The sequence below is a fragment of the Xyrauchen texanus genome, chromosome 47 (assembly GCF_025860055.1).
Source record: "Xyrauchen texanus isolate HMW12.3.18 chromosome 47, RBS_HiC_50CHRs, whole genome shotgun sequence".
Classification (NCBI taxonomy): Eukaryota; Metazoa; Chordata; class Actinopteri; order Cypriniformes; family Catostomidae; genus Xyrauchen; species Xyrauchen texanus.
The window spans coordinates 15,675,778-15,694,664 of record NC_068322.1 but is presented as its reverse complement, the minus strand read 5'-3'; positions in this window follow the sequence as shown (position 1 = coordinate 15,694,664).

Sequence of the window (18,887 nt, the reverse complement as noted above, 5' to 3'; positions counted from 1 at the left end):
CAAAGGTGATAGGGCACATCCAGGGCTCCTGTTCCTCTGACTTAAGGAGAAGCTTGTCTGTGCTGGCAGTCATCTCTTTTGGACTGGCCTCCTGCGAGCAGGTCTGCATGTAATTCTCCATATCCAAAGGCATACTTGACAGCCCATCAGTGTTCCGGTGTACATGGCCTGGTCTGTATTTGATGGTGGAGTTGAAGTCAGCCAACTCTGCTATCCATTGGTAGGTGGTGGCATTGAGCTTGGCCATGGACAAAACACATGTTAGCAGGTTGTTGTCCATATAAACCACAAAGGAGGTTGTGTGATAGATATTCTTTATTTCAAGGAACTACAGCTTCCCAGAGTGCAAGTGATAGTTCTTTTCTGGGGCCGTCAGCGTTCGTGACCCATAGCCAATCACCATCAGCTTCCCTTGCTGCCTCTGGTTTAGTATGGCACCCAGCCTGTCCTGTGACGCATCACAATACAAGATGATGGGCTGTTCAAAATATTGGTAGCCTTTGATCGGGGTATGATCTGTCTTAGGTTGCCTACTGTTTTAGGCTTGCAGTCTCTTTGTGCCTGCACAGTTGCAATTTCCTTGGGGTCCATAGTGTAGCCCCCTTTAGAGATAATTTTACCCAGAAACTTTACCTGGGCCTTGAACAGTTGCACTTCTTAGCTGTGAGCTTCACTCCAAGACTTTGGTAGTGGCGTAACACTTCTCTGACATCACGAAAATGTTCCTCAAATGTCTCAATGTGTTCGAGGTTATCGTCCAAGTACAGAAGGCAGGTGTCATCTCTGAGTCCAGCTAAGCAACATTCAGTGGCAGAGGACAGTCCAAAAGGAATTCTGGCCCATTCATAAAGGCCCCATGGCATTATGAAAGCTATGCATGGTCAGCTGCCCTCCTCCAAAAACCCCTGATGATATGCCTTCCTCTGGTCCAGGACTGAGAACCATGTGCTCCCGTTTAAACTGTTCAGCATATCCTGTACTCGGGAGATAGGGTGACGTCTGGTATGGATTTGCATTTGAGCTCATGGTAATCTATACAGAGGCGTAGACTACAATCTTTTTACACAGACAATGGGAGAGTCATAGGAGGACAGAGACTTCTGAATCCATCCTTTATTCAGTAGATCTTCCAAATACTCTTTCACCTCCTTGTGTAGTGGTTTCGACACAGAGACATACATACGTTTCACTGGGGTCATGTCACTCAGTCTGATTTTCATTTGAAGTGATGGGATGCACCCCACATCATTCTCTTCCTCTTAGAATGCCGCGGACCCTTCCCTCAGTAGCTGTCTAACCTTTCTCTGCTGCTTTGGAGTAAGATGGTCGATTGACACTGGTAGGTCCCACAGCTCTTTACTGGCACCCTGGCCTGTTCTGTCACTCTCATTTAAACTTGTAACATCATTACTTTCAGTAACTACTATGCCTGCCACAACATTACTGGCACATTGTTCCAATCTGACTTTACAACAGCTGGTTTCATGTCTGTGGGATATAGCGCTCTTACTTGCTGTACTCATCCTAGTATAGTGTGGAGAGCAAGCATACTGTCCACATTGCTGATGTTGATGACTATGATAAGAGACTTAGTTAAATTTCCCCTCTGGAGACTGATTACCATTCTAGCTACGCTCAGTGCCTTTGGCCACTGTAAAATATATTCTAGTTCAAACAGAACTTCCTGCTTTGTAACAAGCAGACCTGCCTGCACACTACACTTCACTGTTTTTGTCTGCCCCTCTGCAACTACTGCAGTAACCCTTCTGAATCTCAATACTTCCTATTTTCCAACTTGGGCCCCATTCTGCATTATTTGGATCAATACAACAGTTAAGTTTTACAGTCAATCAAGAAACCTTCCTTTACCACTTCTGGAATAACATCAGGGTGCTGCTCCATTCCCTCCATCACCAGCTGCTGAATAACATTATAGCCAATGATTGGAGGCTGTCACACCCCTTGCACATTTGAGACAAGCACAGGCACCAGGAGTTGTACCTGGGCCCCTATTTTCTGCCCTAGTTAGAATTTCAGCTCCACGCATTCAGAGAAGGGTTTATCGGTTTGGTTTGCCACTCAGCCAATGAGGGTTTCACCTTCATCCAACAGCTAACTCAGGCTACGTGTCACTATGTATAAACGCGGAAAGCAAGTATTCTTCCATTCTTCATAAATGACGGTCATCTGTGATCCAGTGTCCCAGCGAGCCTGCACAGGCATGCCTTGAAAGAAGCAGTCAACCATAAATCTGGGACCAATGGGATTCTCTCATTTTGTTTGCCGCCTCAAAGGTGTGTGGCTGGTGTATGTGGCGGCTCAAGCATACTCTGCTTTTCCTCTCTACTCTAGCTCTGCTTCCAGCTGTTTAATCCGCTGTCGCAAGAGCTCTCTGGACTTTCTCGTGTGGATCAACATAACCAATTGAGGGTGAGCTTTCTGGTCTCATAGAGTGAACAGATATTTTCACTTCACCCCTCCCCTCGGTGCTCTACAGCCCTGATCGGCGTGACCCACCACTCCACATCTGAAGCAGTACTCGCATTGATCCTCTTCTCCTTTTCCCACTCTATACATAATAATGAACATTAACCTTGCAGCGAATGTTACTATGAGCCCCACACATGCTTACCAATCTAATTACTCAAATAATGAGGAGAATATAATGTAAAATATAATGAAATATTAAGCATGAGGGAGAAATTCCTTTTCATCTTTGGAAACAGTATTAAAAGAAGTTCAGTGTACAAAAGCTGAGCAACTACTGAGTCCCAAAGCAGATGAGTACAGTTTTATGTACAGTATTATATGGTCATTCGCTTGAGGAAGGGGACACTAAGTGGCTTTGACTTCATTTGTCAAAGGCCCTCTGTGCCTCTGCTCTAATGACCTTTCCATTTAAAGAAGTAAACGTTTCCTTGCTCCTGCCTCTTGTCTCTTTGCAAAATGACCCTTTCAGTGTGCACACTTAGCATCAGCACTCATTATATGGAGGAGGGTTTTGTGTGTGTTGTCATTGCAGCATTCTGCCTGGGCTCCTAAGTCTTTCTGACTGCTATGAGATTCATATGACACAGTCAGACACAATCACCACCACTCAGACAAGTTTATTTAGTAAACTAGACCTCCATAGCCTTGAACCATACAATCTCACTAATATTCTATACAGGCACATCACACATAGCACATGCTGCCTACTGCCCACATAGGCAGCTACCTTCTAAGGCAGCATCCTTTCCAAAATGGAATATCATAAGTGATTGATTGGGAGCAAACTTTATGGGCAGTAACTTTCTTAAAGTTCATTCACAAGTGCCGCAAAAGTGTTTCTCTCAAGAAATTCATGAGGGTCAAGTTACAATTAATTGCAATTTCCAATTAAGTTTGCCATTAGCATGTTGCTAATGTAACGAGAGCCAACTGGACATGATAGCTGTGTGGTATGTGTAAACCTATCCTCACGCTAAAGGCTGTATCCTTTTGCCTCCTCGTTAGCGCGCCTGCCTCCCATGCTGGCTGACATCCTGTGCAGGTCGAACAGAACCAGTTACATTAAGCTAACAACTCAATACTTTAACATGCTCAAAAATATATAGCACACACACATATTGAGTGAAACAGTCAATTTTCAACAATAATATTTCAGTATTGAGTAAAATACAAGTCTATTTAGAATGTGTAAATAGACCTGAACTCATTGTAATATATTCTAATATTTACTTATGATGCCTTAAAATGCCATCTAGACAGATAGTTTACTAGATTTTTGAACAGAAGATCTTTTTAGATATGTTTGGTAGAGGTTTTTACCCATACCACTCACTTCTTTTGTTGTGTGCAGTAGGTACTGTGCAAAAAATGCAAATTTTCTGTATATTTGCATGAACTACTTGGATGGTCTACCACATTTGCCAAAATGTGCAGTATACAACCATCTCACACTGTGCAAGTTACTGTATTCCACAATTACAATTGGCCTTAACCAGTGTGACGGAAAAACAAACTGAAGTAATATCAAACCACAATTTCAATCTCTTTCGAGACTTATTATTTGATCTGCTAAAACGTTCAAAAATGTACACAAAATGAAAAAAAAAAAAAAACGTTTATTTCCAAAATGATTACTAGACGCTACTCACTGAATTAATCATGTGTATCATAATCCATTTTGTATGTATATACTGTGTAACACACAGTAAGAAGTATGCTTTTAATTCCAAATACAGAATTTTTCTCTTCTCCCTTGTCACTCTTGGTCTTTGTCTGTCTCTTTCTAAAATGTGTTCCTCCAAACAGGTACATGAGCTATAAATCAAAACACATTATCTGTGGCACAGGGCGAATAATCCCACATATCTGCAAAATGCTTTCAGGCCTCAGCTGAAATCCAGTAAAGAGAAGGGAGCTCCTGCAGTTAATTAAGATGTACAGAAAGAGAGGAAGATGATTAAACCACATTTTCTCTTGGGTCATTTACCAGATGGATGAGGAGCATGTCTGAAGACTCTGGGACAAGAAGTAACAAGCTCAAATCTGTCTAATTAACTAATCTGATCTAGTCCCTTAACCAACACTGAGGCTGAGGAATCTGGGGCAGGAAAGGGACCGCAGGCTTTTGGCTAGCCAGATAACAATTGTGTTCAACTTCTACTCTGCTGTTGAATGTTGGCTACTTCTGTGAACAAAGAAATACAACAATACCAATTACGTAACAGGTGTCACTTTTCCACTTTTCATCCTTGGCCTGCAGCATGACACCCATCTATCACTGGTTGACTATGAGTTAGAGAACTATTTCACTGGAAATGGAAAATATTTCTGATCATTAGTTTCAGAAAGAATAATCATACTCAAGTAGAAGTACTGTTACTTCCCAGAAAATGTAGTGTGAGTAGAGTAAAAGTAGCTGTCCTAAAAACTACTCAAGTAAGAGTAAAAGAGTAGCTAATTTAAAAGTACTCATGAGTAGTGAGTATTGAGTACCAAGTTGCAAAACCCATGCCCCATTATAATGAACAATGTATGCCAAATTTTAAAATGCATCACTTATCTATGATAAACACTACATGAATTTGATTCCAAAAAATAAAAGGGAAACATGATAACAGACATTAAAAGATTAAAATGTTATTTTCAATATACTGATCACCATTTTAAATCGTAATGTAGAAACAAATACATTAAAATCAGTTTATGTGTAGGGTCTGAATTTCCCTTAATGCTGACAGGGTGTTATTGTTGTGCATAAAATATATAAGGAATGCAAAAAAATGCTAAATAAGCAGGATCACTTGGCACGTCATGTCCTGCACAACAGAGGAGGTAGAGCTGGCATGGGAAAAGTTGTTTGGTACAGGAGCTACATCACACTTAAAAAGGAATAATTCACCCAAAAATGAAAATTCTTTCATCATTTACTCACCCTCATGCCATCCTGGATGTGTATGACTTTCTTTCTTCTGCAGAACATAAATTAAGATTTTCTTGAAGAATATTTCAGCTCTTTAGGTCCATATAAGGAAAGTAAATCGGTGCTAAAATATTGAATCTCCACAAATCACATAAATCAGCATAAAAGTAGTCTAATCCATGTGCCTCCAGTGATATAATCTATGTCTTCAAAAGTGATATGATAGATGTGGTGAGAAACAGATCAATATTTAATTCCTTTTTTACTATTAATTCTCCCTGCTCAGTCAATCTCCACTTTAACTTTCACTTTCTTTTTGTGTTTTTGGTGATTCACAATCTTCATGCACCTACAGGGCAGAGAGCAGATTTTCAAGCAAAAATGGACTAAAATATTGATCTGTTTCTCACCCACACCTGTCATATCAATTCTGAAGTCATGGATTAAACCATTGGAGTTGTATGTATTACCTTTACGCTGCTTTTATGGGCTTTTTGGAGCGTCGCATTTTTGGCACTCCTTCACTTACATTGAATGGACCTACAGAGCTGAAATATTCTTCTAAAAATTTAAATTTTTGTTCTGAAGAAAGAAAGTCATAGACAGATGTCATGAGGGTGAGTAAATGATGAGACTTTTCATTTCGACTTTTCACATTGTCCTCCTTTTGAGACACAAATGTACCTCATTGATTTAGTTGTTGTATCTTTTAAGCCCAGAAATAGTTGTGTTGTCATTCTAATGCATGATGCACAATTTTCTGAAGTTTGTGATTGGTGGAATATTCTGCTGAAGTATTTCTCTGCAAATGTTAATAATTTTCTATCTTTATAAAGGCTAATCTTAATTATAAATTATTTTATCATCTCTACTTTCCTGGCAGTTTATTATACCAATTAACACTCTCTACATCAGTATTATTAAAAAAACGAACAATATTTTAAAAACATATTAAAAAAAAATATTGTGATTAAAAATGTCACTGTTTTAATCCATTACATGAATACTTCTAAAGCTACTGAAGTTATTCGGCCAAAAGTAGTGAGTGGTTTTCTTGTTTCCTTGTTAGTGTTGTTTGATTAATAGCTTTTATATGACAGTCTACTAGACAGTGCCCAATTCGGTTAGATGTACACTTCAAGTCCAACATTTTCATGCAAATACGCTTTTTGTCCCACTGTTTATTTTCACTTTAGACATAAATTACCGCTTTTACATTAAATCCTCACCAAGACGGGCGTTGGCGGAATTGTGAAGTGTATTATTTAGCATTAGCGCTCAAACATTAGCCTCCTGTCAATCAAACAAAAACGCAGCTACAGATGTCAGGAAATAAAAAGTCAATCTTTTATATTTAATCTAGATCAACCAACCAGTTGTGCTCATGCTTTCGTGATTGATGTAATGAACACCCCTGTTCTAGATGTAGATCATAGGCTAAATATAGAAAACTACTCAAAAGTTTGATCGAGGACATCTCAATCTAGATCATTTTATTGCCCAGCCCTATTGATAACATTGCATTCATCTCTCACAACAGCCCAATAATCTCAGTGATAGATAGTTAAATTACAGGCTATGTTATAGACACACATAATCTTAGTAAAAAGTCATATGAAATTTACCTCGATATGTTTCTTTTTTATTTTTATTTGACTCTCCCTAGCCAGTCATGTTGATAGATAAAAATAAAATCAGGATAGGGAAGTAGTGCAGTAAAAGTGCAGTTACAGCACTTAAAATATACTCAAGTAAAAGTATAAAAATGTTAAACTATTTAAAAAAGTAAAATTCTTGGGAAAAAGTAGTTAATTACAGTAACGTGAGTATTTGTAATTCGTTACTTTACACCCCTGATAATGTTTTCCAATTTTACAGACCTATGCGTTTCAGTCAGATCTAAATGAGTGACTTTAAGCCATCCACCTACTCAGGTCATCATTCATTCAGGCTTGAGTCCTCCCAGGCCTGTTTAAAGGATGAGTAACTGCACAAATGTCTGCCACCTTTCTTTTGCACAGATATCTGGAGACTTGTGTTGTCGGTAAAAAATAATATCTGTATATGAAATAGAGCACTGAGGACTGAGGACCTTGCCATATGCATTATATTTAAAGTATAAAGACAAGTTTTCTTCCTCTGGCTTCCTTTTAAAAGAGGTCAGATGTCTAATTGCTAGCAATAAGGAGTGGAAAGAAGACATTGCAAATGCATCTTTCTTTTATTCTCCAAGCACCACAGGCAGCCCTAAAAATGCAAAGCTGTCCTACAAATGTTCCTTAGCATTTTTATTTAGTTTATCCACGTCTTTTTCACTGTTTTCGAGTCTTAATTCATCGTCACTGGGGATCCCATGATAATGGCAGCCGTCAATATGACTTAATAAACCTACTAAAAGGGTGAATATGTCTTAACAAAATACAAACTAATGAGCAGTTTCTTCAGTTTCCCAGGACTAAAGTACATAGATAATAAAACAGCCGGCTTGCTTGCCAAGGCAAATCGCTCTGCTTTTCTGGCAGGCGCCCAAAAACCTCAAATGTGTATTCTTTTTTTGTTAATAAAGATGCAATATCCATAAAAATATCAACATTTGGACAAAATAGCAGTGGTGTGCTTTGGCTAAGTCACACAAGTTTACTCGGTAATTCATCCCCAGCTGTTTTCAACATTGAATATCGAAAGTGAATTTTTAGATGACGACGGTGTCTGCTATAAGCCTTGGGGCTACTTACAAATGAAACCATCAATCAGCCGCACTTAGACATGAAGGAGATGGAGATCTCGTCATTGATTGGATTTCCCAATGCACACGATACCCACAGAAGTGATTTTTTTGTGGAGCTGAAAGTATTTACATGTGATTGATTGGGGTTTTTATGGGGATCTAATTACTCGTCATGCCACTGATATTGGATGGGGTAAGATCTTTACAGAAAACAGTGCTGTGAATATGGAAAAGTTTATTGTTCAGAGTTTGCTCTTTCATGGCTGTGTGCATGCCCAACTTAACAACTGCATTCTTTCAATAAAGTTTTTGAAATGTTGTGATATGAAACGTACAGCATGTCTGAGATATCTAACAGTAATTACATTAATATACTCCTTACCATAACTCAAACCTTAAACCTAACCCTAACTATTAATGTACTGAGACCAAAACAGCGGGGGTAATACGCAGGGCATGAAGATTACCCCTGCATCGGGTCCAAAGTTGGGTGGGAAAGAATTCTAAACTAGAACATTGATTTTATGTGTGATCATGTTGTATTCAATGTAGTACTCGTTTAATTTAAGTATCAAAATTGTCTCAAATATTTCTCCTAAAATTGCTTTTATAGACACAAATGAAACAATTGTTGACATTCACGATGATTATGTAGCTAGAATATTAATGTGCATAGCATACTGTAGCTCAGATAATTTGATCTTGGAATAATCTGAATGTTTGAATTCATATTGATATTTCTGACTTTTAATTGCAGACTTTGATATCTTGGATATCAAGATATCAAGATTTTTGAGGTTCTTCTAAAACTCCAGAGGAGACACATTTGAGATGATTTTCTCGGGAGAAAAGCCTGAGAAGTAGGTGACTAAAGCAAAATCTCACTCATTGCTTTATATTCTCTCCTGTGTGAGAGCTAAAGAAAATCCACACATATTAAGTAATGTCAATTCATTTTTATTAGTATAGCACTCTTCACAACATACATAATTTCAAAGCAGCTTTACAGAAAATTATGCTGTAACAGAAAATGACGGTGGGATGTCTCATTATTCAGTTTGAATAAATAAAGCAACTGAAAATCATGGCTTTAAATGATTGTCTTAAGGCCCCCAGTGAGCAAGACAAAGGCAAATGTGGCAAGGAACACAAAACTCCATAAGATGTTGGAAATGGAGGATTTTGTATGAACTGTAAGCAGTGTTTCCCACAGGATTATGGGGGTGGACCTCCGACCCTTTAGGTTGGATCCGGGGGCATGCTCCCCCGTAAGAAAATGTGGTACATTTTAAAGTGAAATACTTCCGTCTGGTGCATTTTGAGAGCAAAATTAAGAGGCTAGTGTTGTGCTCTTTTAAACAGTTTTGTGCTCTTAAAGCTGCAGTAGGCAACTTTGAAATAAATTTAATTGTAAGAAACAGCACCAACAATTCTTCCCCATATACATGATGCTCTTCACCCCCAGTCAGGGTTACTTGACAGCTGTTCACAAACAGAGCCAAGGCCTGCCTTTCACTGAATCTGTGGTGCTAACTCATTTCTCACAGGGCCTCATTTAACTTAGACACCATGTTTATATAGAATTTATTTTTGAATGAATAAATACTACCTACTGTAGCTTTAACAATTGTGTGCTCTAACCATCCTAAAAAGCAGGGTACCAACTAGCAATGTCAGTTTCAGCTTTTAATATTTTAATGTTACCTCAGACTGCTAATGATAGCTAGCTTGTGAAGCTGTAAGCAGTGTAACATTATGCTAATTAACCTAGTAATGCTAACTTTAATTTACATTAATCATCATGATTATAAAAATGTTTTGGTTTTCTTTTGCATCTTTTGTAACCCAGCCAAACTGTATAGCTGTTATATTACATTATATTGTATTAAATTACATTACATTACATTATATTTTATTACATTACATTACATTATATTGTATTATATTAGTGATATTATGCAGTAGTAAAATATTTCTGCCTTAAATTCTTCACTTTCACACATTATTTTAAGGCTCTCTGATTAACTCTCAAGCCCTTATTTCTCATGAAGGAAGACTTTGAGATTCTGTTTCTTGGAAGTTATCATCTCCACAGAAAAAGAGCAAGGCATCTCCTCTGTCTCAATGCCTGTTATTAACACTGTGTGAATAAACCCACAATGACCATGGATATTTGACATTACATGGCTGCTTTGCATTCACAAAATTAATACGTTTATACCTTGTTTATATTTTCGATGGAGTTTGGCGCAAGTCTCTGTAGATGCCGTGCACATCAGAGCGCTTGCTTTACTCACATATTCCATTGATTTACTCGCAATTAGAGGGCTGGTTAACGTTACTTACCTCAAACATTTCCTCCTCCTCAACCAAATAACGTTAGACAGATCCAGTGCAGATATCTGCAAGTGTGTGTGAGCGCGTGAGTTTACAGCAGCGGGGGAGGAGCTGACTGAGCTGACTGGCGCACGAGAGAGAGAGAGCGTGCAAAACACAATCTTTTATTTTTTGTTATTATGAGACTGTGAAGTGAAAAAATATTTTAGATAAGAAGTGTAAAAATGTTTTCGGGTCATTACGAGATCGTGGCAGGCCGCCATAGTCTAGTCAATTAATGGGAAACACTGCTGTAAGATTTATAATTAAGATCTATGTCTATCTTAAATTTACTGTGGAAATGCACATAGATGCAGTGTCCTTTTGTTTGGTTTTAGTTGATATTGATTTATTGTCTATGTATTCCAATTTAAGAGAGTAAAGACCTTCCAGTGACCAAGATATTATAAAACACTGTGCTGGTTTCCAGCTTGTTGGTTCCCTGGATACAGATTAGGCCTAATCCTAAACCCAGAAGTTAATGGATAACCAACTGAAGGTGACATTTAGTCCTGATTTTAATCCATGCTCTGGAAACCATCCTGTGGTCTTTGTCCTTCACAGTAAATGTGTGATTTACAACCAGAGCAATCTCACTAACATTTAATTAACTCAGTCCTCATTTTCATTAAAGATGTCTAATGACCTCACAATGAGTTACCCAAGATAAAGCTCTGTGTATTCAAGATTGATGCCAGATGAATTCAAAATTCTTCTGTTCAACCAGAAACTTAGAATCTCCTACTCTCCACTGATCAATCAATTCTATTATCTTACTGTGGGGACCAAGTAAAAAACTCATCTGAAGAAGTCTAGATCATATTGATGTTTGCACAAAATGACAATTTGATGGGCTCAGTATAATATTGACAACACATGCTGTAAACTACCATGTTGACAACTTTAGCTATTTGTTATGACTGCGTCTTATATTTGACCCAAGGACAAACATAACTTCAATCCCCAATGCAAAAGGATTGTTTACCAAATAATCATTCACTCACCCCCAATTTGTTGTGATTTGTCAAAAATTTGTCAAAATGAGGCAGAATGTTGGCCTCGTCCCCATCCAATTTCATTGAGGCTTTTTTTTACCATATAGTGAAAGTGAATGGGAATTAAAGCTGTCACTCTGTCTAACGTCTACTTTTGTGTCCCATGGAAGAAAGTCATATGGGGTTGGAATATAATGAGGGTACGTATATGACAGAATTGTATTTTTGAGTAAACTATCCTCTTTGGGATTAAAAAAACATTCAAATAAAAAATCAATTGGATGCAATTTAACATCCATTGCAATATTTCATTCAGCCTAACAAACGGTTTATCACGCTTTTCCTGCAAAGCGAAGCAAGATCGAGACTGCACATAATCAGTTTAATTAAATTAAATGATTTCTGTGGCATCTCTGGAAATGAGATCAAATGAGCTTTGCCAGCATTCCATGTTTGTTGGTTAATCCATCACCTTCTGCACAGGTCACTTTCAGAACATCTGCTTACGGCATGATGGAGAATATAGTCTTTCGCAGAGGAGTGATTAAACCAAAACACAAGTCAATCTAGATAGAAAATGAGTGGGAAGACTATTAGGCCTTTTCTTTAAAGGTAGAGCTGCACAATTTGTGGGTAATGAAGGGGGAGGGGTGTTTCTACTACTTCTACTGAAAGGGAAATGACAAAGCCATTCAACTGGGAATCTCTGAGGGGAATTTGAAAGGGTTTGGCTCAATAAAGTGTATGTGTTGTTTCTGCACCTCCATTTTATGACTCTTATACTGCTCCAGGTTGAGGGAGGCCTTATAAATGTTATCTGATTGCTGAATGCTTTTCCAACACATAAATTCTACTGTGAAATGAATCTCTAAAATATTGATGGTACACAAAACCCATCAAGTGCAGGGTGAAAAAAAACAAGGGAAAAAAGCACATTAGATAAGCAGAATCAATGGCACAGCTTTACCCCAGGGTTAAAAATGCAGAGTCTATTGTGAAAAGCAAATGATAGCACCAATAACAGGTGCAGTCTCTTACACAAAAGACCTGCCCTCTTTGTTCACAGCAGCGAACCCATGTCATTGACCTTCACATCTCTGATCATCTCCCTGTGGGTTATAACTGCACTGGGAAAGCACAAAATACTTTTTTCAAAGGTGACATCTACAGTGCATACATCCTCTTAGAATTTCAATGCCAAGCACAAAGGCAAATGCAGATGTCTGGTTATTAAAAAAGTTGCGTGTTCAAAGTCAAACTAAAAATGTGAATTATTGCATTGGCTAATCCGTATATATGCAATCATTTTAATCTATGCATAAGCCTGACCATCTGCTTTGAGCCAGTAAAGATTACATGTGCATGCCAACACACCGTATATTACACACTGCTGTTCCTCATTTTAGATCTACATGTGACACACAAAACATACTCTACGCAAGCGAAAGCAAACTGTCATAGCTATGCAAGCTGAATTTTGTGCATCATTGCATTTTGAAATGTGACAGACACATAATACAACACAAGACACATTGCATGTAAGCATTGCCACATTGTGTGCTATAGCATGCATTTGTGTAATCTGTTTGCCTCTAAGATAAACACCTATTATGACTGAGCAGTTTGAAAAAAATCCTGGCATGAAAACTGTTTGTAACTAGCTACCTGAACAGACTGAACACATTGAACTCGGCAACAGTAAATCAAATGTTTTCAAACGCAACTGAAATCAGGCGGTGCTTTACGAAATTAATTTTACTGCCCTCCAGTGGCCGGAATTTGAAGCGTTGTTAAACAAATGGGCATGTGTGAGCTCTAGTGCCTGGTCACACTGTCTATAGAGTGGTGCCAAAAGCAAGTTGTATTTTTATGTGTATAATTCAGTCAACAGGAGTGCACCTTTTATTAACTCTAGACCCTAACCCAAACCCTAACTCTAAACCGAACCATCAGGTGGAGGAAATAAATACATTTTAGAGTGAAAATGCAACCTCAGAATTTCGTTCATCGTTGTTTATTTAATCGCAATCACATCCTGGTTCCCATTGGACTAGAACCGGCATCAGCAGCACTACAGGAAAATTAGTTCACACATAAATCTAAGCAAAAATGTCTGATGGGGGATGGGGTTTGTCAGTAATTCGGCTGAATGGGGTTGATTTTTAAAATACATGTACATATGCAAGCAACATTTTGTTTTCTTGTGTTTTAATGTTGGCCTGAATAATAACACACTGCGTTTAATGGCACAGACATTTAGCTCTATCGCCTCCTTGAATACAGAGGTTTGTAACCCCTACAGCAACACTAGAGCGCACGTATGCGTGTTCCAGTGTTCGGGAGCAACTAACTAAAACTAGCGAAGCTACAAACACTATATACATTTTTCAGAAGCATGACAGTTGGTATTTTTACAGTAATGTAAAATAATACAATATTGTAATGTAAACAAGTAGCAAAGTAACAGCAAATGCTACATTTGTCACATTGCATTGCGAATGCAGCAATGGAGCAATGGAATCACACACTTGCAATTCTTTGGCCAAGTATTCACATGCATTTGTGTACTTGCATAAAGAATGTTTCTGGCCTTGAACTTCAATGTAAAAGATCCATTCTCTTTTTAAGGCTTTTTTAAAAGCAGCAAAAGCACATACAGCTGCCCCATATGTGTCATAATACATGCCAAATCTTTTATGTTGAAAAAGTGATGATCTTCCTCTCTGATGTGGTTGAATCCAGTTGGCACAGTAAGGATGAAAAGAAGGCCTTTATGCCAATGAATAGATACAGAGCTTTTGTTTTATAAGAGTCGGAGGGTTGTAAGCGGACTCACATACAACATAAGGAGAAATATCTTATCAGCAGATATCTGGAGGGGCTGTCGGGATACACCACATAGAACACAAAAACAAACAAACCACAATTAATATTTCATAGAGCAAGCCAGGGAATCAGGTGAAGAACATCTCTCATGTAAAAAAAATTCATAACCAAATAGAAAATCACAACAGAGACGACATGCAAAAACTGCTTTAATTGATGTAGTGTAACTTCTGTTTCTGTCCTCTGCCACCTTTATGTGGTGAAGTGCAATATCAGCGTATTACGGGAAATGTCTATGCAGCAAAAAAACACAAATAAACTGCAACGGTTTGGTCGACACATTTTTAGAACTTGCGTTGGTTGATGACTATTTCAGGTTTCCAGCATGATGATAGGTCTTATGAGGATATAGTCTGCTGCTAATGGCTGGGGTTGGGTTGTTTTGCCTGACCCTGGTGTCAGTGCTTATGAGACCTGCATATACAGAGATTTCTGCTGGGGTTAACAGTCATAGGCTGACTCAGGATCTGTGGAGCACAAGGTGCTGCTGACCTGCTTACTTATAGAAGCTAATGACAACAATGCAGTGTCATACACAATGCAACTTCTGGCTGCTCATGCAAGCAAATGACCATATAATCTGTAAACAAAGGAAATGGATTCTTATTCAAGACATACAGTATACATACACAGAGACACAAACACTTCTCTGATGTATTTTTTGAAGGGCACCATTCCAGTTTCCAAATAACTCTTTAAAATATTTGATCTCATAAACCTATAAAGTTCTATTCCAAAACATAGTGAGTTGTCTACCTAGGCATCATTTTAAGGCATCATAGGCTGTTCCACAAATGGGTTTGTTATGCTGCCTTCTAAGATACTTTTTTTTGGCCAAATTCTAAGGCATTCTAAGGACTATTTTGACTAATATTTATTATGTTGGCTTGAGAAATCCTCTAAAACAGTTATTATCCTGTAATAACTCTTTTAGAGGATTAAATCTACTTAATATCACTCCACCACTCATACTTTCGAACTATCACCCCATCACTTTATTTTTCTATCTTTACATCACTCTTTTAATTCTTTATTTCACTCTATCACTTTAACACCCTAGCAACTGCATATAACCTAGAAAACATTTAATGCACCCTAGCAACCAAAACCCATTGACTGCCAACAGCAAGCAGCCTTCTTGGTATCACACTTGCAACTGCCTAGCAACCACATGAGCTTACCCTAGCAAACAAGTAACAAATCACATATCTCTGCACCAGAACATCATAGAGATTTCCGGGTTGACTTATTTCACTCAGGATGGCAAGGATCCTTGATAAGTATCACCCTGGTAACTGCTTAGCATCAAGATGGGGTTACCCTAGCAAAAAAGTAACAAATCACATATCTCTGCACCAGAACATTGTAGAGATTTTGGGTTGACTTATTTCACTCAGTATGACAAGGAGCCATGTTGAGTATCACCCTGGTAACTTCCTAACATCCAGATGGGGTTACCCTAGCAAACAAGTAACAAATTACATATCTCTGCACCAGAACATCATAGAGATGTTCGGGTTGACTTATTTCACTCAGGATGGAAAGGAGGCTTGATAAGTATCACCCTGTTGACTACTTAGCAACCATATGGGGTTACCCTAGCAACCAAGTAACAAATCACATATCTCTGCACCAGAACATTGTAGAGAATTCTGGGTTGACTTATTTCACTCAGGATGGTAAGGAGCCATGTTAAGTGTCACCCTGGTAACTGCCTAGCAACCAGATGGGGTTACCCTAGCAACAAATCAAATATCTCTGCACTATAAAAAAACTTTTATAGTTTTTACCAATACATTTTAGAAATGTATTTATTTCAAAATTACAGGAAAATGTTATTAAAATTACAAGAATAAACTGTTTATCAAAATGTGTCACGGGATTTAATAAAATAAATCTATATCGATGGAATACATTAAATATCTGTTTTTAACAGCTTTTAAATGATAATTTTAAAAAAAACGAATCGTAAAATTAAAGTATTTTTTATTGACAAATGTAGCATAATTTTCTCAAATTTCACAAAAGAAAATTGCTTTTGTTATGGCTATATACTACTGTCAAATACATAAAAATACTGTTAATAATAACAAATTTTGAATTGCAAGAAAATTCAACTAAAGAAAGAACAGGTAATTGACTATCCTGACAGTTAAAATGAAATTTGATCAGTTTTTGACTCAATTTATCACTACATTTGTATTAATTGAAAGATTTTCTTGTTAAATAAGTGCATTTCATGCATTCATGTTATAAAAAAACCTGTGAAAAATCATAGAGCTAAATTAAAAAGTTAATAACTGTGTTTTACACTTCCTTACATTCATATGACATGTACAGTAAATCAAGCATAAATTACCCATCACTACATTCCTCTATCACTATCATTCCAAAATACAATGTATAATGGCAATTAAAAATGATTTGGCCTGAATGAACTTGCTGTATATTGAAAGAATCAATTAACATTTTTATGTGATGTGCACAGAAAAGCAAGTACATTAAAAACATTACAATTTTGAGCTGGAACAGACACGTTTATTGTCGTGCATAATAATTTGGGCATAATATCTACTTATTTATTGTGCCATATGTGAAAAAATCTGTATGCATATATTTAAGTTTACATGCATGTATCTTCTAATTATAAGAGTTTTCTTTTGGAGAAGGAATATACTTCTGTTCAAACACATGCTGTCTCTGAGTGCACACTTACCTTTGAATCCACTTGGAGAGCAGTGAACATCTTAATGGAGGAAAAGTAATCAGGTTCAATCATATCATCTGTTATTATTTTTGTTATTTGAACTCCACAAATATTAAATTGAGATGTATTTACATAAATATCCCAAACAGTACTTAATGTTGGAAGGAGGCATAGAGAAAGTGTAACGTTTGGTGCCCAAGGAGTGGAAGAGGAGATGCAGTTGTAGAGTCTTTGAATTTTTAATTACAATAACTGGAGTAGAACAAACGCTGGAGTGGAAACAAACATAAAAACTCAATGTGGACCTGTTCGCCTCCTGAGGGTCCTCTCATTGTACTCTTTGGTACTCCCTGTCCGAGGCTCCCCTCGGCATGGATGACTTGGCTGTGCAAGTCTGCATTTCCCCCAGTGAGCCTCGTTGCACAGACATTGTATGAAGTCAGGGAGGATGGGCAGCACGTCCTGATAGTTGTAACATACTGGCCCTTTCCCTTTCAGGATCAGGTGGTGAACCTGCAAGCACTTCTTCCAGAGGAGGAAGGCCCGGCCTTGTCATTGCTGTGTCCAGTTCATGCCCGGCGCATCTATCTGTACCGCACGAAGAGCTTTAGATGGTCGGAGCAGCTCTTTGTCTGTTTTGGAGGATAGCAGAAGGGGAAAGCTGTCTCCAAACAGAGGCTGGCCCATTGGATTGTGGATGCCATTTATTTGGGTTACCAATCACAGGAACCTCCGTGCCCCTTGGGAGATCGGGCACACTCCATAATATGTGTTGCATCCTCCTGGACACTGGTGAGGGGCGCCTCTCTAACAGACATATGCAGAGCAGTGGGTTGGGCTACACCCAATATCTTTGCAAGGTTCTACAACCTGTGCACAGAACCGGTTTCGACCCGAGTGTTACGGTGTATCTCTCGCATTAGCGCCTTTCCCCTTTCCAGGTGATAATGTGCACTTGTCTATCCCTGCAACTGGTGAACACAGGACACCTCTTTAATTTCTTAAGCCCTGTTCAGTGATGAACTCGGCGGAGGAGTAACGCTGCCAGGCCCAGTACTTGTGGTATGCCTCTTTTCAGGTGAGCCTGTGTACTTGGGCTCAGTGCTCCATACATGGTGATTCCCCCCTCGATAATCCTGTATGATGCATTTCCACTGTTCAGTTTCCCCTCATTGAACCCTGTGTTTCCCCTCAACAGAGCTTTGCTCTGCCTCGGCCACTGTTGACGTGTGCCCTCTCTGTACATAGGGTCCTCCCCAGTGGCATTATTACATTTGTGAACCCCGTTGATAAGTCCATGTGAGGTATTCTCCACATGTTAACCTCCCTCCGTAGGATGTGGTCTCCATAGTGCTCTCCCACCTGGAGATGGAAGAGCACTTCTCCAGCGCTATTCTAGTAGGTGCTCTGCGGGAAATTACTTAATACACCGCCTGTAGCCTCTTCAGGTAAGTGCCTCCTCCCACCCTTAACGGGACCAGGGAGATGCGTTACTAACTAACTGGAAGGTCACGACGTGGTCGAGAGCTCGCTGCGAGGCACACAGCAGCTTGCCCATGTCCACTCCTCTGTACCTCATGACACGTCCAGCGCCTGCGCTGTTTCGTATAGGGACCACTATAGTGACAGACAGGGAACGTCTTGACAACCGACTGCTAACATGGCCGGGAATCTCTCGGCTCCTCAGCACAAATCTGAATGAGTGGTGCAAGCCATCTACTTTTATACCCGTATATGTCCACGGCGGAGAGTGGCATGCAAATTCCACTCGCCAATTTTCATTGG